Raw genomic sequence first — 26,079 nt, 5'->3', positions numbered from 1 at the left:
CAATACTCCAAGTGTGGTCTAACCAGAGTTCTATAGAGCTGCAACATTACCTCCTGGCTCTTGAACTCAATACGCTGACTAATGAAGGCCAAAACACCATACACCTTCTTAACAACCCTATTGACCTGCATGGCAGCCAGGAGGGATCTATGGACATGGACCCCAAGATCCCTCTGTTCCTCCACACTGCGAAGAGTCCTGCCATTAACCTTGTATTCTGCCTTCAAATTCGACCTTCCAAAGTTTATCACTTCACACTTTTCCCGATTGAACTCCATCTGCCACTTCTCAGCCCAGGTCTGCATCCTATCAATGTCCTGTTGTAACCTACAGCAACCTTCTACACTATCCACAACACCACCAACTTTTGTGTCATCTGCAAACCCACCCTTCCACATCCTCATCCAAGTCATTTATAAAAATCACAAAAGGCAGGGGTCCCAAAGCAGATCCCTGCGGAACACCACTGGTCACCGACTTCCAGTCAGAATACATTCCATCTACACCCACCCTCTGTCTTCTCTGGGCGAGCCAATTCTGAATCCACACAGCCAAGTTTCCCTGGATCCCATGTCTCCTGACTTTCTGAATGAGGAAGCTTATCAAATGCCTTACTAAAATCCATGTACACCACATGCATTGCTCTACCTTCATCAATGTGCTTTGTCACATCCTCAAAGAATTCAATCAGGCTCATGAGGCACGACCTGCCCCTCACAAAGCCATGCTGACTGTCCCTAATCAGCCTATGCTTCTCCAAATGTCCATAAGTCCTGTCCCTAAGAATCTTCTCCAGTAATTTGCCCACCACTGAAGTAAGACTCGCTGGTCTGTAATTCCCTGAGTTATCCCTATTCCCTTTCTTTGATAAAGGAACAACATTTGCCACCCTCCAATCATCTGGCACTACTCATGTGGCCAGTGAGGACACAAAGATCATTGCCAAAGGCGCAGCAATCTCTTCCCTCACTTCCCATACATACCGTCTGGCCCCGTGACTTATCTATCCTAATGTTTTTCAGAAGTTCCAGCACATCCTCTTTCCTCACGTTGACATACCTTAGCATATCAGCCTATTGTGTGCCACCCTCACAAACATCAAGGTGAATCCTGAAGGAAAGTATTAATTAAGGACCTCCCCTACCTCTTCCAACTCCAGGCACATGTTTCTTCTTATCCCTGATTGGTCCTACCCTCATTCTAGTCATCCTCCTATTCTTCACATATGCTCCCATAATGGCCACTCCGTTATACCGACCTTCCTTTTATTCACTGCTGTTAATCAGCCAATCAACTAGAAACAATTTGCAAGAGATTCAGTAACTAACTAGACTGATGAAGGCAGGGCTGTAGACCTTGTAACAATGGACTCTAGAAAGGCATTTGACAAGGTCCTGCATGGTAGTCTGGTCCAGCAGGTTAAGGTGCATGCTTTCCAAGATGAGCTGGGTAGTAGTATCCAAAATTAATTTGGTGATAAGAGTTTGCTTTTCTGATTGGAAGTCTATGACCAGTGGTGCACTACATGGATTGGTGCTGGCATCCTTGTTGTTTGTGATATTAACAACTTGGATGTGAATCTTGGAGGTATGATTGATAAGTTTGCAGGTGACACAGATATTGGTGGTGGTGTAGATATTGTGGAAAATTGTCAAAAGCTATAGAGGATATAGATTGGATGGAAAGTTGGACAGATTATTGACAGATGGAATTTCATCCTGACAAGTGCAAACTGATGCATTTTATGAAGTCAAATAGGGGTAGAACATATACAGTAATTGGTAGGGTGCAAAGGATTATTGATGAACAAAGGGATCTTGGGGTACAAGTCTATAGTTCCATGAAAGTGGCAACGTTGTTAGATAGGATGGTAAAGAAGGCATATAGCATGCTTGCCTTCATCGGTGGAGGCATAGAATATTAAAGTTGGGACACTATGTTGCAACTTCACAAACACTGGTTAGACCACAATCTCTTGTGTCTCCTGACTCTTCCCCTTCCTTTCTGGATCTCTCCGTCTCCATCTCAGGGGATAGATTAACCATCAGCATTGACTACAAGTCTACAACTGTCCTGATTATACTTCATCCCACCCTGCCTTGTGTAAGGATTCCATTCCATTCTCTCAACTCCTCTGTCCCTGGTGCATTTGATCCAATGCTAAGACGTTCCGCATAGGTCCCTCTGAAATGTCTTCCTGCTTCCTGAACTATGGTTTTCTCTGCACTGTAGTCGACAGAATCTTTGATCATGTCTTGTGTTTCTTGCACCTCCACTCTTGCTACTTCTCCTCCTGGACATGGCAAAACATTGTTATCAGAATATACACCTCACCTGATCTGAGCCCATAACATAGAGGGATCCATAAAACAGGAGCAGAATCAGGCCATTCATCCCATCAAGTCTGCTCCGCCATTCGATCATGGCTGATATATTTTTCCTTTCCAATCCCATTCTCCTGTCTTCTCCTCATAACCTTTGATGCCCTTACTAATCAAGAAGGGTTCCACCAGACCTGTGCAGGGCAGCCTGGTTGTGCAGAGTAGCATCTTCATTTGTCGGGTCACTGAGAATGAGAGTCAGGAAGCTGAATGTGGAATATCACATGCAATTCTGGTCGCCCCATTACAGGAAGGATGTGGAGGCTTTGGAGAGGAAGCAGAAAAGATCTACCAGGATGCTGCCTGGATTAGAGGGCATGTGCTATGAGGAGAGGCTGGAAAAACTTGGGTTGTTTTCTCTGGAGTGGCAGAGGCTGAGGAGAGACCTGACAGAAGTTTATAAGATTGAGAGGCATCGATAGAGTAGGCAGCCAATTTCTTTTTCTCAGCGTTGAAATGTCTAATAATAGAGGGCATGCATTAAAGGGGGTAATTTCAAAGGAGATGTGCAGTGCAAGTTTTTTACACAGAGAGTGCTGGGTGCATGGAATGCACTGCCTGGGGTGGTGGTGGAGGCAGATACAATGGAGGCGTTTAAAGAGGCTCTTAGTTAGGCACATGGATATGCAGAGAATGGAGGGATATGGACATGTAGGCAGAAGGGACTAGTTTAGTTAGGCGTTTAAATACTATGATTAGTTCGGCACGACATCGTGGGCCAAAGAAGGGCCTGTTCCTGTGCTGTACTGTTCTAGGTTCTATAACTGTGACTTTGTCTCTAATCTAGTACTTCTGTATAATTAATGTTTACTATTCTTTATTAGTCATCCTTATAGAGATGACCAAATACTTGGTCTTGGAGATGAGTTTTAAGGGTGGCCGTAAAGGGGTTTGAGGGGATCTCTGAAGTGTTGGACTTGCCATTTGAAGGCACAGTAGCCAGTGATGGGTGAAAGGAGTTGTGTATATGTACTGGAGGCTAGAATTAGATGGATTGAGACTTTTGTAGCACAAAATCTGGATGAAGTTTAAGAGATGGACAGTATAAGTTTAAGACAGCTCCGGTTTCCTCCCACATCCCAAAAACGTGTGCGGGTTAGTGGGTTAACTGACCACTGTAAATTGACCCTATTTCCTGGGGGAAAGTTTGATGGGAATATGGAGAAAATAGAAAATGGGATTAATAGAGGATGAGTGTTATTGGGTAGTTAATGGTCAGCACTTGGTGGGCCAAAGATCTGTTTCCATGCTGTAACACTCTATGACATTTGGTGAAGTCTTTGCTGGACTTGACTACTGTCCAGGGATGTGCTGGAAAGTATCGGCCTGTGTATGTTGCCAGAGCTCAGGATTAACAATGGCCATAATGATCAGCCCGGTCAATCGCCCGTAACAATCAGCGTCTCAAGTAAACCAGAGAAAATGAAGCAGACCAGCTGTTGAGGGCTTACGCTCTGAGTTTCCCTCCCCAACCCTCTCTGTCTCCCTTTCCTCCTTCAACACCTTCCTTGACATCTGCATCTTTGACTAAGCATTTGGACACCTGCCCTCATATCTCCTGCATGGCTTGTTGACAAGTATTGTTTGACAATACACCATGAAATACCTTGGCTGTTCTATTACATTGAAGGCACTATATAAATATGCATTGTTGTTGCTTCTACTCAATGCATCAGTGCTGTTTAGGAGAAGTGATGTGAAATTGGAGGGCAAATATACTAATTGCAATGATACAAGGAGAAAGAAGCTTTTGTGTGAATGCTGTTTGTTCATGGTACTCCTCCTCCTAAAATGTTTTAAGTGTGTGAGCTATAAATTAGCAAGAATCTTACTTGATGCTTTGGATGTTTTCGAAGCTGTCAGAAACGTAGCAGGTCTGAGCTGTCTTCCTGCTCAGTTTCTCTGGTCAGGACCAGTCCCGTTCCACTCGGGCAGTCGCTAGGAGCCTTGATCATTGGCAACGCAGAAGGTGATTCAGAGTTGACCAGCCGAGAAGATTGGCTGCAAAACTGCTTTCAAAGAACAACCCGTGAACCATCTAATGCGAGCTGAATCTAATGGGCTCCAAGATAGTGTGTCTCTCTGTTCAATTTAAAGAATCAGTATTTAATGGGTACCGCCTTTATGTTGGCTAAAACAGCCACTATCCATCCTTTACTAAAGAATAAAAAGCATCCATACTGCATTAATCTGTAAAATTCGATCCTTGTCATGTTTAGTGATGCTTCACAAAAACCCTGTTGTCTAGTTAGCTGCTGTCATCAGTGCTTATTCCAGTATATTCAGAACATAATTACATTCTGGTCCATCAGAAGTTGAGGAAATGCAGAATTAATTATTGATTGCCTCAGGTTCCTTTAAGACTAATCATAAATGGCATTGCAAGATTCCCAACTGGTAAGTGCACTGCTTAGTGAAGAAACAAGCCAAGCAATACCGGAAGGTTTCAAGTTCAATCCCCAGTCAGTGCTCCTATTAGGTGATCTCAGTGAGAGTGAGGATGACTGCATTTTTGAGCTCAGGGTTTCTGGACTGAATAATGAATGCAACCAGGGTCTTGCATATTTATTACTGTGCGCTGTCGATGATTTCTGTATGTGCACACATATATTGGAATCTGAACTCAGCTGCAACTCGCCTTCCCCTCCTGCAGTCCACCTGAACAGCTTTTTGATGCCTATCCCAGCACAAGTCACTGGGTGGTTATCAGCAGGAGCAATGCTGCCCAGTTTTCTGGTGTCCAGCAGAGTGGAGTCCAATGGTGGAGCCTCCTCTCCTGCCGATTACTGCATAACTTGCTGCAGCTAGAAATTCCAGTACTGCTGGCTTGGAGTGTGATTCCTGGTGAGAGTACATTGTGTGGATGGAGTGAAGTCATTGGCAGGACCATGGTGAGTGAGCTGGGGAGAATTCAAGTGCACCTCTATGAAATAGTGCCCTTTGGTCTTTGAGAGTAGGCGTGGCTCTGGCTCAATGTCTCATTCAAAGGCGTATTGCTCAGCACTGCACTCAGTTGTCAGGCTTGATCCTGTGCTCTTGGAAAGACCATAAGATAAAGGAGCAGAATTAGGCCATTTGGCCCATCAGGTCTGCGCTGCCATTCGATCATGGCTGATCTTGTTTTTCAACCCCATTCTCCCACCTTCTCCCCGTAACCCTTGACCCCCTTGCCAATCAAGAACCTATCAATCTCTGCCTTAAATACACCCAATGACTTGGCCTCCACAGCTCTCTGTCGCAACGAATTCCACAGATTCACCACCCTCTGGCTGAAGAAATTCCTCCTCATCTCAGTCTTAAAGGGATGTCCCTTTATTCTGAGACGGTGCCTCAGAAAGGAGTTAAAACACCCTCGCGCCCGCGCCCCCCCCCCCCCCCAATCTTCTTGACTCAGATTCAAGGACTGAGGTAAGATGCAGGTGTATAATGTCACCATTAGGGAGATGCTTGGTAATGTAACGTGGTGTTAGTTGTTTCTCCTTGGGATTCCAGTCAAACATTTGGGTGTACCGTTTCTAAACTGGTCCTCAGCATCCTTATTATGTACAAGCAAAGCTGATTAAGTTTCAAAGGAAAAACACAGGAGGTACTCTGGGAAAATGCTTCAAATTGAAATACAGGCAAGTGGTAAGGTCATTGCACTTTAAGAGCTGAAAGGTAAGCAGATGTCCTGTCCATCACCTCGCACAACAGTGCAATCAGCCTGCACAGCAAGATTGATGTCTATACTGAAGCTGCGATTCCCAAGGAGCCTTCTCATCAGTTCATTCTGTCAGCTGGTGCCAGTTCAACAACTCCGATTCTCAGTCAGTGAAGGAGCTCCTACCAGCAGTGAGACATCAGACAAAATGAGTGCTGACTACAAGGTTCCCTGTAGATTCCTTGTAGCTTTGTCACTTCTCTGCTGTATTAAAATACATAATATTTAAATATTTAACTTCCCCTCTCCGAAAGGAACCGATGTGTGTTGAACGTTGTTTCCTGCTTTGAAAGCTATCTGTTTTGACTGAAATATCACCTTTGTCACGAGAGGTTTAAGTGTAATAGGGCCACTAACATGCACTGCTGATGGCTAACTAAGCAACTAAAAAATTTTGCCCCTTGCCACATAATTTATTGGAGCCTAGACAATTGAATGAGATTGAAGATGGTATCCCATAAATGCATGCCATGTTAAGGGAGTGTCAGGGTACGTGCTACTAACATCTGCCAGATGTTTGCAGGGCAGCCAAATTGTGCACAAGTGACTTGATGCTGGTGTTGCAATTATAGAGCACAATGCTTGAGTTAACATCCTCTCTTCACCTCGCACTGCTCAACACATGTTCACCAACAAGATTACACTAAAGGTGGTCATTGATTCATTTCAGCTGATGGTTGCTACAATCGTACAAGTGTTTGCCGTTTCTAGAATGAGAATCGCTAAGTGGTGTGGCAGGTGCTGAAGGAGTTTTTCCCCTGCTTATAAGGTACGACACAAATGCTTAAGTGGATATTTCCCTTGGAATACTACATGACTGGACAGGAGCAAAGGGAACAGAGAGCAACGCAAGCTACTGGAAGGAATAGAGGGGTTTGAAAAGGGGAAAGAGAGCTTTCATCAAGTGGCCATCTCCGCCCAGTGTATCCAGAGAGCTGTATATGATTGGAATCTTAGCAACAAATGGTTAAGTGATTCCTCAATAAGAGCATACTCTTGAAAGTCCCTGCGGAAACCGGACACACCTGCAAGCTTAGATCAGGGTGAGGACTGCACTGCCAGTGGCTGTCAATCAGAAGAGGTGTCCATGAACTGTTATATCTTCGGGTCCTATGGAGCTGCGTCCGTGGTATCCTGCAGTTGCCATGCACTACTGCACCCTCCATTTCAAAGAGCTGACTGCATTTTATTCCAGTTCGTCAGGGGACAGCAGGAATGAGTGGCACTTCAGGCACGGTGCCAGTACTGGTGTACAGTGCTCTGCTGATGCCAGTTGCCAGCTTTCAGATTTCCACATTTCTTTACAACAGAGAAGGAGACCATTTTGGGTTTACATGACTCACAAAGCATTCCTGCTCCCCCCACTAATTTTTCCTGTAATATATTCTCCCCACATTCACATCAACTCCCCCCAGATTCTACCACTCACCTTTCACCAAGAGCAATTTACAATGGCCATATAATCTTCCAGCCCACATGTGTTTGGGATGTGGGGGGAAACTGGAACACCCGGAGGAAATCCATGTGGCCACAGGGAGAAAGCACAAACTCTATACAGACAGCACTGGTGATCAGGATGGGACCTGGGTCACTGGATTGGTGAGACAGCAGCTGTGCCACTGTGGCACCAAGGGATTTTACTATCTTGACAGTGTTTGACCATGGGAAGTGAATGACACAACTCAGTCCCAGGTATTCTGCCAGCAGTAGTACTATCAATGTGTGGCAGTGCATTGTAACATCTGCATTGGATTCACCACAGACACACTATAAAGGACAATATTGAGATGCTCCATGGCACCATTGCACACTCCTATACACCACTGCATAGGAGTTACCATGCAACATATCATCGAGCAGAGGACTTGCTGTGACAATATAGCTGCTGTTTGACCCTCCCTGAAGGAGCCCTGGAACATTTGACAGAATGGGTGCCAGGGTTCATGGTGCTCTGCTGCTCACTGCACAGGTTCATTCTTGTGAAGCCGTAGCCTTTTCCCACCTTGTTGGTGAGCAGCTGCAGAGCAGGAAGGAGGAGGCAACAAGCAGCTCCCTCTGATAAGCGTAAATGTGAACAACTCGTCTAACTTCAGCACTACTGAATGCAACCCGAGTTCTCCATTCACCCACAGTCCCAGGCCCTACTACTCCTCTGTTGTTATTCCAGTTGTCCTGATCACCACCTACCTCTGCCATGATCCTTGACAGTCCATGGTGACTTCTGGTAGGATGGTCAAAGCACCAAACATTTCATTGTGTGTAGCTACCACGCAGGTTGCTCTTACAGAGTTCTCACTTAAGCTCTCTACAGCCAAAATCCTATGCAACCTTGTCCTCCAAGGAGTGGACATTGTCTCCTGGCCTGGCTGCTGGCCAGTCGAGCTCAATAGCTCAGCAAGTGCCGACACCACCTCTTGGATAAATTCGAAGCACAGTGTCGGTATCTGAGATGATGGCTGGAAGTGGGAAATGGAATGGTGGTGTCTATTCATCACCACTGTTCATCGGCTCCCCGACCACTGCCAAGTCCAGTTACAGATCTCAGAAGTCACAAAGGAGAAAAGCTGAGGGTTGGGTTCTGGAAGAAGGTGGTGGGAGTCAGAGTGGAGTTGTGGGGATGGTTGGTAAAAGTAAGAGTGCATGCTTGCACTATCTGGGATGAGAGGATGAGATTAAGGGATGGAGGGACTGTAGGTGTGGGAAGGAGGATACTGATGATCGCTCTTCCCTACTGAAGTTGGGATGGTGGGGTGGGAGTGGTGAACAAATGGGTTCAGCCTTGAGCCTCGTTTACTCGAATCAAAATGATACCAAAGGCCATCCTGTTAGTTTAAGGATGCTGTCAGTTTCATGATAAAGGATTAACCAAACAAATTAACACTAATGGCATATGGGGCAATGATTTCAACAGTGAGGTCCCAAGGAGGGCTAGAAGCACACAACCAGATGAAGGAAAGGCTCAGGACAGTAAATAGAAGACTGTGGGCTTGGTGTATCCTGATCAATGTCTCCCACAGCAGGTGTGACAAGCAGATGCATCTTGTGCTCCTGATTGACTCCAACTTCCTATGATTATGCATCACCTTAACCTGCACCAGAGAGGGAAATGAATCAGTGATTGTCACACGAGGTGTTTGAATGATGTGCCTTTCATTGTCGGGTGGTTGGCAGTGTCTGTAGGCTGCGAGATGTGGCTGAAGTTCACAGCAGTGTCTGTGTAGGTGAAGTGATTCTGTGAATAATAGTTATGAAACCTAATCAATCAGTCTCGTTGATGGTGAATGATGAGTGTGTTGTGCAGTACCTGGGACTAGTGGTGTAGTTGATGTGTTGTGGGATTTAAAGAGGTGTTCTCTGGCTCACTGACCTCCCATGCATGTGTGGTCATTGTACTTTTGAAGCTCTGCATCAGATCCTCAGTGCTTGATTCACGGCACTGATGTCATGGCTGTCTGGTCCACTGCCTTAGTGGGGGTTTGTCAAGAGAGCCTTCTGATACCCTACAGATAGAACGCATTCCTCTTCCCTCAGTACCTTGCATCAAATCCCTCCGGTACAGATCAGAAAATCTGGGAATACAACCCTGTGTTGTTCCACACTTTAATCTCCTCCAGGTCAGACTGGGCTCCAGATCAAAGCAGCCACATTGTACCTTTAAGGAGCGGGCTGGGTCTATGTAAAGCAACCTGGCTTCAATTGGTGCAAGACACATATGAGATTGGTAGTTAGTGCTGGCTCTGCACAGAAACTGTGACGGTGTGGAGGCAGATGAAGGTGACTCACTTCCTGCATCAAAAGCCACATATGATGGTCAGTCACACAAGCTACTGCATTTTGTTTCCTCAATACTGCTACTTGATGCCCTGAGTTTCCCCTTCATTTTGTTATGTGTTCCTACCCCTCCTTCAGATCTCAGTGTCGAAATGGTTCTCATTAATTTGCATGGTTAATTCTTCCTTATAAAACTGAAACCGTTCTGAAACTGACAGGCTGGTCTTGGTATCATTTTGATGGTAGTAAACTAAGCCAAGGCTGAACCCACCCCTTCACTATTCCCAGCCATCCCAACTCCAGCAAGGAACACATCATGGAATCATAGTGTCATACGGCACCGAAAGAGGCCCTCTGGTTAACCATTTACATACTGATCAAGTACCCATCTTTCTGCATCCCATTTACTAGCACTTGTTCCCATAGCCTTCTATGCCTTGGTGATTCAAATGTTCATCCCAATACGTTCTAAATGTTGTGAGAGCATCTACCTCCACCACATTCTCAGGCAGTGTATTCCAAACTCCAATCACCCTCTGGGTGAAAAGGTTCAGGAACAGGGAGCCTGGTTGACATTTGCCCAATATGGAGGCAGGTCACAGGGGACAATTGTATCACCCCAGTGGTTGCTGCAAGTAAGATCAGCTGCTGTCGGGAATCAAACCCGGAGACTTCTGTCTGTAAATTAGGTACCACACTGTGAGGCCTGCCAACTTTCCAGGGTTAGTTTTGACATTCTGGAACAGCTAATGTCACCAGAAATTGATGGTTAACCTTGGGTACGTTACTGTGAGTAACCCTAAAATAAAGAAATATTGGGGTATTTAAGAAACATGCATATGCAGTTTCATTTTCTTTCAACACAAGAAATAGTGCAGAAAAGATTTACAAGGACGTTGCCAGGACTTGAGTGACTAAGTTATAAGGAGAGAGGTTGGACAGGCTAGGACTTTTTTCCTTGGAGCATAGGAGACTGAGAGGTGATCTTAGAAAAAATCATGAGGGGCATAGATAGGGTGAATACACTCAGTCTTTTTCCTAGGGTTGGGGAATCAAGAACTAGAGGGCATAGGTTTAAGGTGAAAGGGGAAAGATTTAATAGGAACTTGAGGGCAACTTTTTTTTTACACAGAGGGTGGTACGTATATGGAATGGGCTGCCAGAGGAAGTAGTTGAGGCAGGTATAATAACAACTTTTAAAAGACAGTTGGACATGTCCATGGATAGGAAAGGATAGAAGGTTGTGGTCCAAATGCTGGCAAATGGGACCAGCTTGGAATCTGCACCTTAGTTGGCATGGACCAGTTGGGCTGAAGGGCCTGTTTCTGCACAGTATGACTCTATGACTTCTACTCAGTAGTGACATAAGTATTGGAGACGGGGAAAAGACTGGGTTACTGTCAAGTATCATGGAACTTCGTGTTTTTTTTTCAATTGGCTGAGAAGATGGTGTGCGATGAGGATGGATGTGTTGGAGGGCCAGATGATGAAGCACGAGCGGGTAGGGTAGTTGGAGGTAGCAATTCATGTGATGAAATGACGAGGAATTTGTTCAACCATCGTGTCCAACCACACATACCATGTATTGCACTTACTGAGCCATCAGGTGACCGAGGGTTTTATTTGGAATCGACTACTATTAATTAACTTTTACTTCAAACACTAATCCTACTCTTTTCTGCTTTGCAGATCTTAGCAAATGTGATGGCAGCGTGGTATTTTTAACAGAGTAATAAATAATTCACATCACCCTTCTGTCTTCTCCAGGTTGATGTCCAGCTCTTCCTGAACTTGCACTTCTCAGATCCCTTCAGTGTAATGAGTTTCATTGCTCGCCATTTCATCTCTTGGGATTAGGTAGGACATCTTTAGAATTTTATCTGCAGAGGGAGCTAACTCACATTACATTACAACATTTTCTGCACCTGTGTTTTATAGGCTCAGTCCATACTGGGCAGACTTCTTCAGTGAAGCCTTCAGGGAGCCAACACTACTGTGGGGTGACTTATGCTTTGCAGTATTAGCATAAATCTCAAACTCACCTATTTAATGTAAATAGTTCAACTCATGACCTGAACTAATATCAGAGATTTCAGATAGATTTTGCATGCTGATGTTGCTGAACTTGATTTTGCATAGCTAGTTTTTAAACTTAAAACATACAAATTGACTTGTAATTTCCATCTAGGCACAAGTTTTTGATTCATGAGTCAGTATTTTAAAATGGCTATTTTTAGTGTGAGAAAACTCAGTGAAAGGACAGGCAACACAACAGCGATTACCAGTGACAAGAGAAATGAGGTAATCAAGTTCCAATGGTTAGAAGCCGACAGAGCTTGGTTTCACAGTTCTTGATGGTATTATAGTTACCGTCATATGGATAACCCCATTTAAAATACCTGTGGGGTATTTTGTCTTCCCAATTTGTATTGAATTTGGGGGTTAAAGAAAGATCAGTTAAAGTCAAATCCCCATGACCAGTTCTATGCCACTCTAAGAACACCAGAAAATTCTAGGAGAAAGCAATCAACTGCATTTCACTCCTTCTCACTCAGAAACTTTAATTCTATTACACTCTCTGGCAGATTATTTCAAACAGTTGCTATCTTTCAAGGCAAACATTCTTCTTGTATTTAAGTTACACTTGCTTTATAATCCATTATCTGATTTATGTCCTGTATTTCGAGCTAACATTCCAGATCTCCTCTGTTTCTGATTGGTCACTCTGCCTATACTAGAGTAGCAGAAATCTCTTCTGCCTGAATGTTTGCGAGAAGCAAGCCTTTGTCCTTGCTCTCTATCACAGTTTCTGTTCCTTAGACAATAATTGCAAGGTCATTATCTGAGACTGAACTGGGCTCATTGTAATCTTGCTGTAGTATTCAACCTCAAGAAGAATTTGGAAGCACTTAACAATCATCTACACAGCTAATCTCTATTTCAGAAGTATTGCCTTCTCATGTTGTAGTTTCCTGCTGCTAAAGTCTTCATCTGTGGTCTTAATTACCTGTAGTCTTTTATCCCATCCCCAACCCTCAATAAAGAGCTCACTCTAAACACTATTGCATTCTAACGTGAACTATCACCCAGTGCTCACTGACCCCTAGGTTTTGCTGCTTATGTATAAAACAATACCTCAGTTTCAAAATCCTTACTCTTGTTTACAAACCCACCCATGGCCTGAACCCTCTGTACCTCTGTGACATCCTCCAGCTCTTTAATCCTTCACATACTTCCTCTAGTTCTGACCTGTTGTATATCTCCATATTTGATTGCTTCAACATTGATGACCATGACTTCAGCTCCATCGTCCTTGCCTTTTAGGCACACTTATAATCTCTGAATTGGGCCATCAGTCTCAAAAACTCCGCATGTGAAATTTTGTTTGATGATGCACTTTGGGGTATCCGCTTTGTTAAAAGTGGTATTTAAGTGTAGACTTGAGTTGCAGCTGTTTAACTATCTGTGTTTATGTATCGCTGATGCATGTAGATGGTGACTGTTTCATTGGAGCTGAAACAGAGGACATTTTTAACATATTTCGGACTTATTGTTTGAATGAATGTTCCAAGCAAGAGAACCGCCCTGGTTTCCTGATATGCACTTCCTATCAGAAACTTACGTTCAGAAAAATTTTACTCTCTTGATTCTTTTTAAAAAATGTTCTTGGTGATTCCATTCAAATTTGGAGATTGACTTTGGTGATGAAGGATAATTCAAAAAATGTGTCAACTGAGCAGAGAGTCATAAATAAGATGCAAGCATCTGCCTCACTAGACAGTTGATTGCATTTTATAAAGATTCTTTTGAACTAGAAAAGAAAATGTTTTCTCTTAATCTTCTTTTTCATACTTGTCAATGTGAGAAATGCTATCAGATTCATTTTTACTGCTGCAGTATCAAAGTAAATTGGCTGAACTTACATTTCAAAAACAAGGCAGACCCAGGAAAGTGACATTTCTCTTGACCTTTCTGTTTAACTCAGGAATATTACTCACTTTTTGAGGGATAATGAGATAACAATGGAAAGAAAGTAGAATTTAAAAATAGATTTTTTAATGCAAAGGAAGGGAAAATAATTTTCAACTTAGTATGGCTGTCCCTTTTTGACAATATAACCCCACCAAGCCATCTTTCCTTTGTACATCATAATCATGTCTCTCTTCAGAAGTTCATCTGTCTGTCAAATGCATTGATGTGGACTATCCTTCATATCTCTTTCATGTAAATTTTTCAATCCTTGTTGCACCTAATTTTCAAATTTTTCATTCCTGAGATTTGAACCCATCACCAAAGTTACAAAAGATACCTTTGTCAGTGCTGTTAATTCCTTTCATACTCTGAAATTTTCCATCTATAATGTATCTTGGAATTGTAATTAATTTACTGAAATGCCAATATCTCTGTCTATAAAGTACTAACCTCCTTTAGATCTGTGTTGCCTGAGGAAAGATGATGTCAAGAGAATTTTACCAAGATCCCATCCAGGGAAATGAAAACATGCTTATAGCCCTTTATAACTCTGGGCTATAAGCAAGCAGAGCTGGAAAGTTGGTTTATTTTGCTTTAAATACTTGTTATGTGAATTTCTGCCTAGTTAGATGAAAGATATTTATACACTTTTTGCATCCTTATCACTTTGGTGTCAGCATCAGCCAGTGGCCAGGTAACTCATAACTGAGTTAGGTGTAAGGTAAAGCTCCCTTCATCCAGCTCTAGCAACATGCTTCAGCTTGAACCTCATCTGCGCTGTGACCTCTCTGAGTAGAATTCTCACTCTAGTGCCGGTGTCCTGTTGTACATTCCTATAAGGAACTGAATCAAGACCGGTATTTTATCCTTCATGCTGGCAGATAACCATGACAACAGAGTTCATGGTGGATGCATGCTGATGACAATGCAGGCTACTATGTGACAAATGCTACAAGCCTCACATAACCATTTTGATAGGAAATTCTGATTCCTTTTATGCAGGCGATTCTTCCATCTCGCCTCCCCTCTTCCTATGTTGCAGCAAAAATCCTTTCAGACTAGCTCTCCTGTCTCTCGGGCCAGGTTCTCTCAACCTTAGTGATAATATTATACTGCTTCAAGTGAGACTTCAAGCGAGTCTTCAATGAGTCTCTGTAAAGTCTTCTGTTCTTGCCTTACTTTCTTCTCTCAAATGCTGGTTCTTTATTAAAAGTATCCAGACTCATTTCATATTGCCCCTTTGAAGTATATGGCAGAAAAAAGAGTTTTATTTTGGTTTGAGCTGTGTCCCAGAAATCAAAGGCCAATGTCAAACGTGCTGTGCCATACAGACCTTCTTTGAACATCAACAGCATTTTTACTGCAGTGAAACATCCCAAAGTGATTTTACAGAAGAATTATCAATCAGTATTCAACAATAGCAACATAAAGGGATTATTAGGGCAGATGACCAAATGGTTGGTCAGAAAGATCAGTTTTAAGAAGGGTCTAAAAGGAGGAAAATGAGATAGAGAGATAAATTAGTTTCAGCAGGAAAATCCAAAGCTGAGAGCCTTGGCAGCTGAATGCATTGTTGCTATTTGTGAAGTCATTGCATAAGCAACCAGTGATGGCCAGGCTTTCAGACGTTGAAGACAATTATTTGAAAATGACAGTGAGAATTTTAAATCTGAGGTGATATTTAATCAAGAGATCAACAAGTGTGGGGCCATGGGTGATGGGTGTACGGGACCTAGAAGGAGTTAGGGTACAAGCAGCAGTTTTGGATGAGATACAGTTTAAGGTGGAAGGTAGGAAGTCAATCAGAAGTGTGCTGGAATAGTCAAGTGTAGATTAACAAAGGCATGGATAAGGGTTTCAGAGATGTGCTGGCTGGTGTTATGAGACTATGTTATTGGTATAGGTTTATTGTCACGTGTACCAAGGTACAGTGAAAAACTTTGTTTGCATGCCATCCAAACAGATCATGCCTTTCATAAATACATTGAGGTAGTAAAAAGAAAACAGAATGCAGAATATATTGTTCCAGCCACAGAGAAAGTGCAGTGCAGGTAGACAAATAAAGTGCAAGGGCCACAGCCAGGTAGATTGGGAGATCAAGAGTTCATCTTGAGCATATGAGAGGTCCGTTCAAGAGTCTGATAACACCGGGATAGAAGCTGTCCTTGAATCGAGTAGCATGTGCTTTCAAGCTTCCGTATCTTCTGAAGAGAGGGAGAGGGCAGAAGAGAGAATGACCAGGGTGGAAGGGGGTCCTTGATTATGTTGGCTTGCCTGCTTTCCCGAGGCACCAGGAAGTGTTAACGGAATCAGTGGAGGGGAGGCTGGTTTGCATGATGGACTGGCTTACGTCCACAACTCTGCAATTTCTTGAGGTCTTGGGCAACACAATTGCCATACCAAGCTGCGATGCATTTGGATGGGATGCTTTCTATGGTGCATCTGTAAAGATTGTTAAGAGTCATCAAGGACATGCCATATTTCCTTAGCCTTCTGAGGAAGCAGAGGTGTTGGTGTACTTTCTTGGTTGTGGCATCAACGTGGCTGGACCAGGACAAATTGATATTTACACCTAGGAACTTGAAGCTCTCAACCATCTCCACCTCAGCACCATTGATACAGATGGGTGTGTACTCCACCCCACTTCTGGAAGTCAGTAACTAGCTCCTTTGTTTTGCTCACATTGAGGGAGAGGATGTTGTCATGACACCATGCCACTAGGCTCTCTATTACCTTCCTGTACTCCATCTCATTGTTGTTTGAGATCTGGCCCACGACAGTGGTGTCATCTGCAAACTTGTAAATGGAGTGAGAGCGGAATTTGGCCACACAGTCATTGAGTGTATGGGGATTATAGTAAGGGGCTGAGGATGCTGCCTTGCAGGACACTGGTGTTGAGGGTTATCCTGGAGAGTTATATATGAAGATTGCCATGAAATTTCATGCAGTAACATAATTGAATCAATGAACAGGACTGATGCAGGGTTTCAACCTGAAACATCAAAAATTCCTTTCTCCCCCACCCCCCCAACAGATGCTGCTCGACCCACTGAGTTCCTCCAGCAGATTGTTGCTCCAGATTCCAGCATCTGCAGTCTCTTGTGTCACTATGATTGAAACAGTCTGGTGCAGCCTCAGACTGTTCTGGCGATGGGGTGGAGTCAATAGCGGGTGGATGGGAATTGTGGCAGGGACTGAAGATGATGACTTCAGTGTTCGCAATACTTAGCTTAGGATCATTTCTGTCCATCTATTACTGGGAGTCAGACAAGCAATGTCATAACTTAAAGCAAGCGGTGGGCTTAAGAGAGCTATTGGTGAGGTAGAACTGAGAATTTTACAATAAAACATGGCAACAGTAAGTCTTAGAGCTCTGATATGTCACAAAATGGTTGGATAGAGGGCAATGCATATGATCCCACTTTCATCAAGATCTTCTAGGGAGCATGATCAAGCATCATCTTAATTCTGGATTATTGACAGGTTCAGGGAAACTCTAGCCTCCCCAGACAACTGGCTCTGTTTGCTCTCAGCTCATGCACTGGGGCTGCTGACAGAAAATGGCAGGAATCCAAAATCTTTTGTTTTTCTCTCTCTTCATCCTCCCTGCTTTCACTGTCCATTTTGGAGGTGAATGTGTATGTGAAAGTGAGTGCCATTTGTTTGGCTGAAAACCTTGCCAAGAGATGATTTTTCACAGTTCTGGTGATGTCGAGCTTGAGATTGACAGGTTTGATTTGTAAACTGTGCCCACATCAATATTTGGCATTTCACTGCAGCCAAACACAAAAAGACTGCCAGTCAGTGTGAAGACATCTCAGTAACCTTCTCACACTAGCCCCCTTAACTCAAAAGGGAAAAACTGAACAATTAAACTATTCTTCAGAATGCTAAGGGTTAAGAACTTACACGTTTGTAGGATCGTTTTGAACATAAAGGTTCTGGGATAGTGTATGAACACAGCATTGATTTTTAGTTTTGGGCTCAAAAAATCATGACTGGGTTTATTTAAATGTGGTTCTCACTCAGCTGTGACATTGGTAATTATCATTCAGATAATTGGCCCATTACTGTGTTTCTGCCAATACAAAACACTAATTATTTCTCAATCACTTAGCTAGAGTGCAAAGCCACAATTCCTGTTAGTTCAACTGATTTCATTTCATTTGGAGCAGTTTTTCGCAATTGTATTAAAGCAGGGACCAAGAGGGAGAAGAGCCTGCCAAGGTCACACATGAAGAATGGGCACTTTGGACAAGGCAGCAAGCAGCTGCTAGTATCTCTGAACAACAGCCAATTAAAAGGCAAGGAACAAAACTGAAAATTTGTCCTGATGGGTAAAGTAACAAGAACTATTAACCATTAAAATGGGTAGCAGAGTTGTGCAGCTTGTCGAGACAGTACCTCACGCCAGCGAACCAGGTTCGATCCCAACCTCTGGTGCTGTCTGTGTGGAGTTTCCATGTTTTCCCTGTAACTGCATGGGTTTCCTCCTCCACTCCAAAGATGCACAGGATTGTTCCGAGTTTGTAGGCGGAATTTAGACTGGATGATGGGAATACGGGGAAAATAAAACATGGGATTGGTGTAGAGATAATATAAGTGGGTGGAGATGCAAGAGACTGCAGATGCTGCAAGCTGGAGCAACACACACAGCGCTGGAGGAACTCAGCAGGTCAGGCAGCATCTATGGAGGGAAATGGACAGTCGATATTTTGGATCGAGACCCTTCATCTTGACTGAAGCATCTGGACTGGTCCAGATGAAGGGTCTCAGCCTGAAATGTCGACTGTCCATTTCCCTCCATAGATGCCGCCTGACCTGTTGAGTTGCTCCAGGGTTTTTGTGTGTTGCTGTAGTATAAGTGGGTGCTTGTTGGTTGACGTGGTCCCATTGGGCTGAAGAGCATGATTCTATGATATATCAATCTATGACTCTAAAATCTAAGTTTGCTGCATTCAAGTGATAGGAATGTTCTACCTTGTAATTATGACATACACAATGTTACTGTATAAAATTCAAACACTGTTACATAACATTCCTCCCTGCCATATTGTAACAAGTATATTAACCTATTTTGTCCCTGGGTGTTATCATGAGTGTTTTGTGAATGTTAAATACCTTATCTGATGTGTACTGAGCTAGGAAGATCCCAGTTTCAAAGCTAAATATACTTGAGGAATTTGGGAGTAAGTTTTACCAGCATTTCCCTGAAGTATTAGAATAAAAGACTCAACCAGCATTTGTATGACACCTTATCACATTTTTCCAGAAAAACCCCTAAGTGCCCCAGATACAACAAATTACTTTGTACTGACTGTGTGATAAATGAATCACAAGGAGTTGGATTTTTTATTTGGCTTCCTAGCAATTAAGGTGATGAATTTGTCTGGGAAATGGCACCAAATATGTAATTAACGAGCCACTTAATGATTTAAAAAGAATAGCAATAAGAAAAATAACAGGAATGTAGCTGTTATTTTCCCACAAAGACCAGAGATTCAATCAGTTAACAATCCAAAGGGTTCATGTCAGGGGGGCAGGTATCTTGAAGATTCTTAATTGCCATAATTTTTTTGGTCATATAATGTGGCAATTAAGCAGATTTACATTGAAATTGTAGCTTGTGTTTGTTTGCAGTTTGAGATAAGAGTAACTTGTTAAATCTCTCCTATTATACTTTGCACGTGTTTGGAAATGATTCCTTTATTTTGATCATTATAATCGATAAGACTTTCATGTACATGCCACTTTGTACAGCAACAACTCAAAGCACAACAGCCAATGAAGGAGTGCAGTCATTGTTGTAACACACTGCAGCTTCCCACAAAGAACAATGTGACAATTGCCAGATATTGGGGCAGATCTTCCACTTCAAAGCCTGCAGATCTGCACGGATGTGACTGTTTTATTCACTTGATGAGATGGAAGCTTGGTCCTCCGGGGAGGAAGTGCAGTGTTCCACTCTGGTTAACTGCTGTCCAACAGCTTAATGCCGCCCCCATACTGGGAAAGATGCCCAGTGCCTGTGCCAAGTTAATGCAACACAAGTACACCCGGCCCATTGAAATGAAGGGGAAGAAATAGCTGGCAAGGGAACAATATTTGACTTAATTCAGTTAGTTTAAATGTATCCAATTATATTGTGTGTGTTAATGTTTAATTTTTTTCTTTAACTCTTTCACCCTTTTAAGCTTTTTTATTTCTGAGTGTCCACAAATATTCAATTTAAACAACAGCTTTGACAACCGGTGATCCTGGAGGCAGGACCTCACCAGCTGTCAAGGCCTTTCATGAAGAGCAGCTATCAGCACACTTCGGTAGATCCTGAGCTGTGCTGGGCCTCACTGATTAGCTGGTAGCCTGTCTCCCAGCAGAAGATTGAACCCCCGGCCACACTGGAAGAAACTGAATGGTCCAAGAGCAGTCTAGCAACAACCTCGGGTGCTTCACCAGCAGAGCAAGGTCTGGGGCCACTCTATTTTCAGTGACATTAGTTATAGAATTAAACATCAGCCTGGGCCTTGGGATTACTCCCCTGGACATGGGGTTTCCTCTCTTGGACCCTTCCCTAGACCTTGGAGAGATTACTTGTCTGAATCCTGAGGATTACTTCCCCGTCCCCGGTATTACTCCATGGACCCTTTCCTGGACCCCACCAATTACTCCAACAGACCATTCCCTGGACTGAGCACATTACCCTCTTAGACCTGGGGGATAATTCTCCAAAACTCTTCCCTGGATCCAAGGGATTATTCTCCTGGACCTGGGGGTTACTCTCCCCATCCTCATCTTCTATGAAATCTCAACCAGGCAGGACCTTGGTCCAATGTCTCATCCAACAGAAAGATCAGAACCCTTTTTAGTTCACCCAGTTTGATTCTGTCCACTCTTAAAGCCACTGAATCGTGATGGGACCACCATCACCAGTGTCCCCACAGACTCGCTCAATTCTCCATTCTTTAATGCAAGTTTAGATGGAAATGATTCGACTATGCAAAGCATTACCACCAATGTTTGCTCACTCGACATGATCAAACATACCTGTTCCATCAATGGTCAGTGGATTGCAGTCAGAAGCACCAACTTTCAATGTATTTTCCTTCCATAATTCAAGGGCACAATGTCGTTTTGGGGCCTCTTTCAATTACCTTTAGGTTGAGACCAACTAACTTGCACCAGTTTGAGAACTGATCAAATGACCTTTCTGGTTGGTGGCTCAGTAAAACATTTAGCAACTGAGCCACATGAGAAACAGTTCATTGGTTTACACGCTGTTTAAAACCCTTAAGCCTTTGTTTGATTCTCCTCTCATTACCCTTCCACCAATTTGCACTTATTTAAATCTATTGTATAGTAACCCAAATCATAAACAGATTTCATTGCGATGTATAAAGGAGTTTCCTTTTGTCACTGGGATTTTTAAGCATACAAAAGCCTAGGGTCCATGGCCATGAATCAACCTATTATATGTAACTTTGGGCTTCTCTGACAAGTTGTAATTGAGTTGAAAAGGTCTGGTTACTGGGTATGCTTGCCAATCGAAAGAAAATGCTATTATTTATAACCAAAGTTACCACAAGTGTAAATAGGAGAGTGACTTACTTACCTGTCAACCTGCTGCTGAAGAACAGTTTAGCATCTTTATGCAGGGAACAATTGTCATTCTGGTGAAATCCGTAGACTTCAGCATAAACTGGAGGCAGACGAAAGACGTGTTCTGAGTTCAGCTGTTCTGCTTTCTCTACAAGAGAATTTCTTGCATTTTTAAAAAAAATTCTTCTCTCTTGATGGCACTGACTGAAACTGAAATATGGTTCAGGAGACCAACTGCCCTTTGTTAAAAGAGAGAGATTTTGCAAGCTCATGATTGCAGAGAGCGATGTGGAATTTCTGTTATTATTTGAATAAACTCAGGAGCCATTTTCCACACAACAGAGCCTTACCACAGGGATTTGAAGTTCAGTGCAGTTGGGTAAGGCAAATGCCTTTGGTGAACAACTCCCTGCTCATTTTTAAGCAATGTCACAGGTTCTTCAATATCCACCTGAATTTTCATCCAATGGTTTGATTTATATTTGACATTGCAATATGCTAAGTCCTCAGAGCAGCCACTTTGCTGAATCAGAGTTAAAACTGCAAGCAGCTGAGCTGACTTACTTTAACCAAAAGAATTTGAATATTGGAAAAATAATCAACCCTGGTCATCACCATAGCTGACAACCAAACCTCCACGTTCTACAGCAGGGCTTACTGGATGTCAGTCAACAATGGGAATCCAGATCCAAATGCAGCACTCTCAAAATCTTTGGTCTCCTCATTTCACCTTTCCCCCTTATAGTTTTCTTGGTCTCTCTACAAGAGGAGAGCAGGATGATTTTCCAATCGATTGCCCTGTACAAACTGCCTAAGCAATTCCTTGCAGAATATCAGTGTAGCATTCCACAGTCTAAACTGTGCAGACATAAAGTGAAATGCTCATGCCTGCAACTTTTGCCTTTTATCTGATCATGCGTGCCATTAACATCAGTGGGGGCAATCTACAAGGCATTGGAACTGGAGCAGGTTTGAAATCCCAGTACATTGCTCTGTTCTTATCAGTGTTACATCCACCCTACAGGGCTCTCCCTTTGAGCAATGCCAGGGGAAGAGAAGGGCAGATTATTATTTAAATGCTGAAAGATTGCAGCATGCTGTTGTGCAGAGGGACTTGAGAGTGCTTGTGCATGAATCGCAAAAGGTTGTTTTGTAGATGTAACAGGTTATCAAGAAGGCAAATGGAATGTTGTTCTTCATTGCTGGAAGGATTGAATTTAGGAGCAGGGAGATTATGCTGCAACTGTACAGGGTACTGGTGAGGCTGAACCTGAAGTACTGCGTGCAGTTCTGGTCTCCTTACTTGAGAAAAGATATACTGGCTTTGGAGGTGGTGCAGAGGAGGTTCACCAGGTTGATTCCAGAGATGAGGGGGTTAGCCTTTAGGAGAGAGAGTCACCTGGGACTATACTGGCTGGAGTTCAGAAGGATGAGAGGGGATCTTATAGAAAAATATAATATTATGAAAGGAATAGATAAGATAGAGGCAGGAAAGTTGTATCCACTAGTAGGTGAGACTAGAGCAAGGGAACATAACCTTAAGATTCGGGGGAATAGATTTAGGACTGAGATGAGGAAGAACTGCTTTTCCCAGAGAGAGTGAATCTGTGGAATTCTCTGCCCAGAGAAGCAGTAGAGGCTACCTCATTAAATATATGTAAGACACAGTTAGATAGATTTTTGCCTGGTAGGAGAATTAAGGGTTATGGGGAAAAGACAGGTAGGTGGATCTGAGCCCACGGACAAATCAGCCATGACCTTATTGATTGGCAGAGCAGGCTCAACAGGCCGGATGGCCTTCTCCTGCTCCTAGTTCTTATGTTCTAATTTTTTACGTAAGAGGTGGAAGCAGATACAATAGCAATGTTTCAGAGACATTTCGATAGGCATGTGAGCAGGCAGGGAATGGGGGGATATAGTCCATCTGCAGCCAATTGAGATTGTTCTGGATTGGCATCATGGTCAGCACGGACATGGCGGGCTGAAGAGCCTGTTCCTAGGCCGCACTGTTCTATGTTCTATGTTCGATGCTTCCTTAAAATGCTCGTCCTTGTTTTCAAAATTTTCTGTGGTCTAGCCTTCCTCAACCCAGCCCAATAAACTTGTGGGATATTTATGCTACTCCAATTCTGACTTATAGATGATAACCAAATTTAATTGCTGTGGTGCCTTCAGCTTCTGAAATTCCTTTGGTGTAACTCTCCATCTCTCTACCTCAATTTCCTTCTTTAAGATGCTTTTCAGTATCCACCCCTTTGATCAGAGTTTTAGTCATTAGCTCTAATATTTTCTTTTGTGGTTCAGTCTCAAGCTTTGTTTAATTATGCTCCATTGCAGCACCCTATAAGTATGTTAAAGGTTCTGTTCTAAGAAAAGCTGTTGTTGCTGCCCTGTAAATAATGGCAGAAATCTGGGGCTCAAGTCACATTGTCTTTTAATTTCCACGTCATAGAAATTTATGGATAGAAATAAGGCAGTCAGCCCAAGTGATCTGTATACTAGCCAAAGAAGGATGCATTATGTTAATTCCACTTCCCATTCCTTGGTCTATGACCCTGTGGGCTCTGGCCATTCAGGTGCATAACTCCATGTGAAGATCTTTGCTTTTGCAACCCTTTTAGGAAGAGAGTTCCAAAATCCCCACTGATCTTTGGATGTTTTTTGCTCCCTTAAATCTCCTATTCTTCTAATAATTAACAAATCTAGTTATCAACTTCTCTTCAAAAGGAATAAGATCTTTCTTCTTGCTTTCTAGGTAGAGTTGTGTACATCAGAATGAAATCTCCATTGTTCAAAAGAAAAATAACTTCAACCTAATCAGTCTCTCTCCATAACTCAATTTCTTCAGTCCGGTTAACATCCTAGTAAATCTCCTCCTCAGCTTTGTTGGATTTGACTGTTTTAATTAGTTTTTTTAACATGTATAGTGTTTAATACACTTCAAGTGGCTGCACAAGGAATGGCCGCTTCCTAGCTTATTGGTTTGTCCATCAGGTGAATATGTGTTTTTTTTCTTATTGGTTGGTTTGGCCATAGGTATCTAATAGGTTTCCCAATTGGACTATTATTAACTAAGGAGTACCTCTTATCTCAGGTATTAAAGGTGTTGTTTTTTTGTTAATCACTCTCTTGCTCTGCCCACCCCCACACATCCCGGCCCCAGTTCATCTTTAGTTCCTTTTGTCTCAGCTCATCTCCTAGTAGTAAAGCTAGTGCCATGTGCTCTGTGACTGTTTCTTTGTTTTTAAACTTTTCCAATAAAACTTTGTGAAGCACCAAGTTGTTTTCAACTCATTCTTGGACTCCTGAAAGAACCTGCAGGTTCGAAAATAACCAGATCCGACAGCTTCTCCAGTGCTGGCATATGTCTGCATTGGGATGTCCAAAATCTTCCTTTTAGTAAGTCCTTGGGGATCAAGGTTGACTTGCTTCCACTGCAGTTTTGTGGGCATGAGGCAGCTGATGAGACCAAAGACCACAGATTCTCCCGCAGACGTAGTGCACAGTTCACCAGCAATGGCCTAACTTGTGTTTGTAACGAGTGTAGCATGACTTCTCTGTTCTTATACTCTGCCTTGGTCGATTTAAAAACAAGGATCACATATACAGGTCATTGCTGGGTAATGAACGGGTTCCGTTTTCACAGAGGCCCACAAGTCAATTTTGTCTGTAAGTTGGAAAACACACAAAAAATCACTTGATATGGTAACTGTACCTCCACAGTATTGTAATGAATGGCATCAAAAGCACATAGACTGATAAGAAAGAATGCTTACTAAAAGAGGAGAGTGAGAGGAAACTAGTTCTGCCATTCACAGGAATGAACATATGTACTTACATTGGACTTTTGAATTAAATAATATTATGGGAGCTCATTCTTAGGTAGGGGTGTCCATTAGTCAGGTGATTGTAGCCTAGGGATGGCCTGAAACTTCTTAACCATCTTATCTGCCTATCTTGGTGCCTTCAGGGATGTACTCCACCCCTCTACCCCTCTACATTTTGGTTTTCCTAATGCTTATTGCATGCAATGTTTGTCCCCGGGAAATACATTGCCTCACACTTCTCCAGATTTAACTGCATTTTCCACTTTTGTGTCAATTTGACCAGTCCTTCCGAAGCTTTTAACTCCCTTCCTCCATGCCAACTACACCACAATTTTGGTAGAAATGGCAAATGTCTTAATCGTCTTTTTATCTGATGCACCTCAGTGCAACCAACACGCTGTGCTCCCCACATCATTGATCATCCCACACCTCATAGTGGGGGCACACATAATATGGGACTCCATAAAGACAGATGATCACTTGAAATAGAATCTGTCTGATGATGTCAACTAGCTGGTAAGCACTTGACCTGATTCAAAATGGTGAGGCCAAGCACAGTAGCAAGGCTTATGTGATGTAATACCCACAAAATGGCTTTAAAAAACACACTGACATCCAGAAGTATACAAAATTCAATTAAAAATTATTAAACAAAGCTGTTAAACATCATAATGGTAGTAAACACCTATAAAAATATTATAGCAAAGACAACAAATCCCTGAAAATGTAAGTACCTTTATACTTGCCTGTTTTCCTCAAGGAGAACATTCCCTTGAATAGAAAAGAATGACCCGGTTCTTGCACTGGATCTGATCTGACCTAGAAGGACATA

General features: G+C 42.8%; 1 protein-coding gene across 6 annotated transcripts in view; it reads left to right on the top strand.

Moving 5' to 3' along the window:
- The window catches only part of sema6bb (sema domain, transmembrane domain (TM), and cytoplasmic domain, (semaphorin) 6Bb), a 426,944-nt gene that overhangs the window by 95,315 nt on the left and 305,550 nt on the right, over positions 1–26,079 (top strand). For 4 of the 6 annotated variants that reach the window (XM_052037845.1, XM_052037847.1, XM_052037843.1 and 1 more), the window contains exon 2: positions 11,620–11,709. The exons of the other annotated variants lie outside the window; for them this stretch is intronic. The gene's annotated coding sequence lies outside the window, so the exon portion shown is untranslated. The remainder of the gene's footprint in view (positions 1–11,619; positions 11,710–26,079) is intronic. 6 annotated transcript variants of the gene reach the window in all.

The sequence above is a fragment of the Pristis pectinata genome, chromosome 24, assembly GCF_009764475.1.
Source record: "Pristis pectinata isolate sPriPec2 chromosome 24, sPriPec2.1.pri, whole genome shotgun sequence".
Taxonomy (NCBI): Eukaryota; Metazoa; Chordata; class Chondrichthyes; order Rhinopristiformes; family Pristidae; genus Pristis; species Pristis pectinata.
This window is presented reverse-complemented; position numbering and strand designations above follow the sequence as displayed.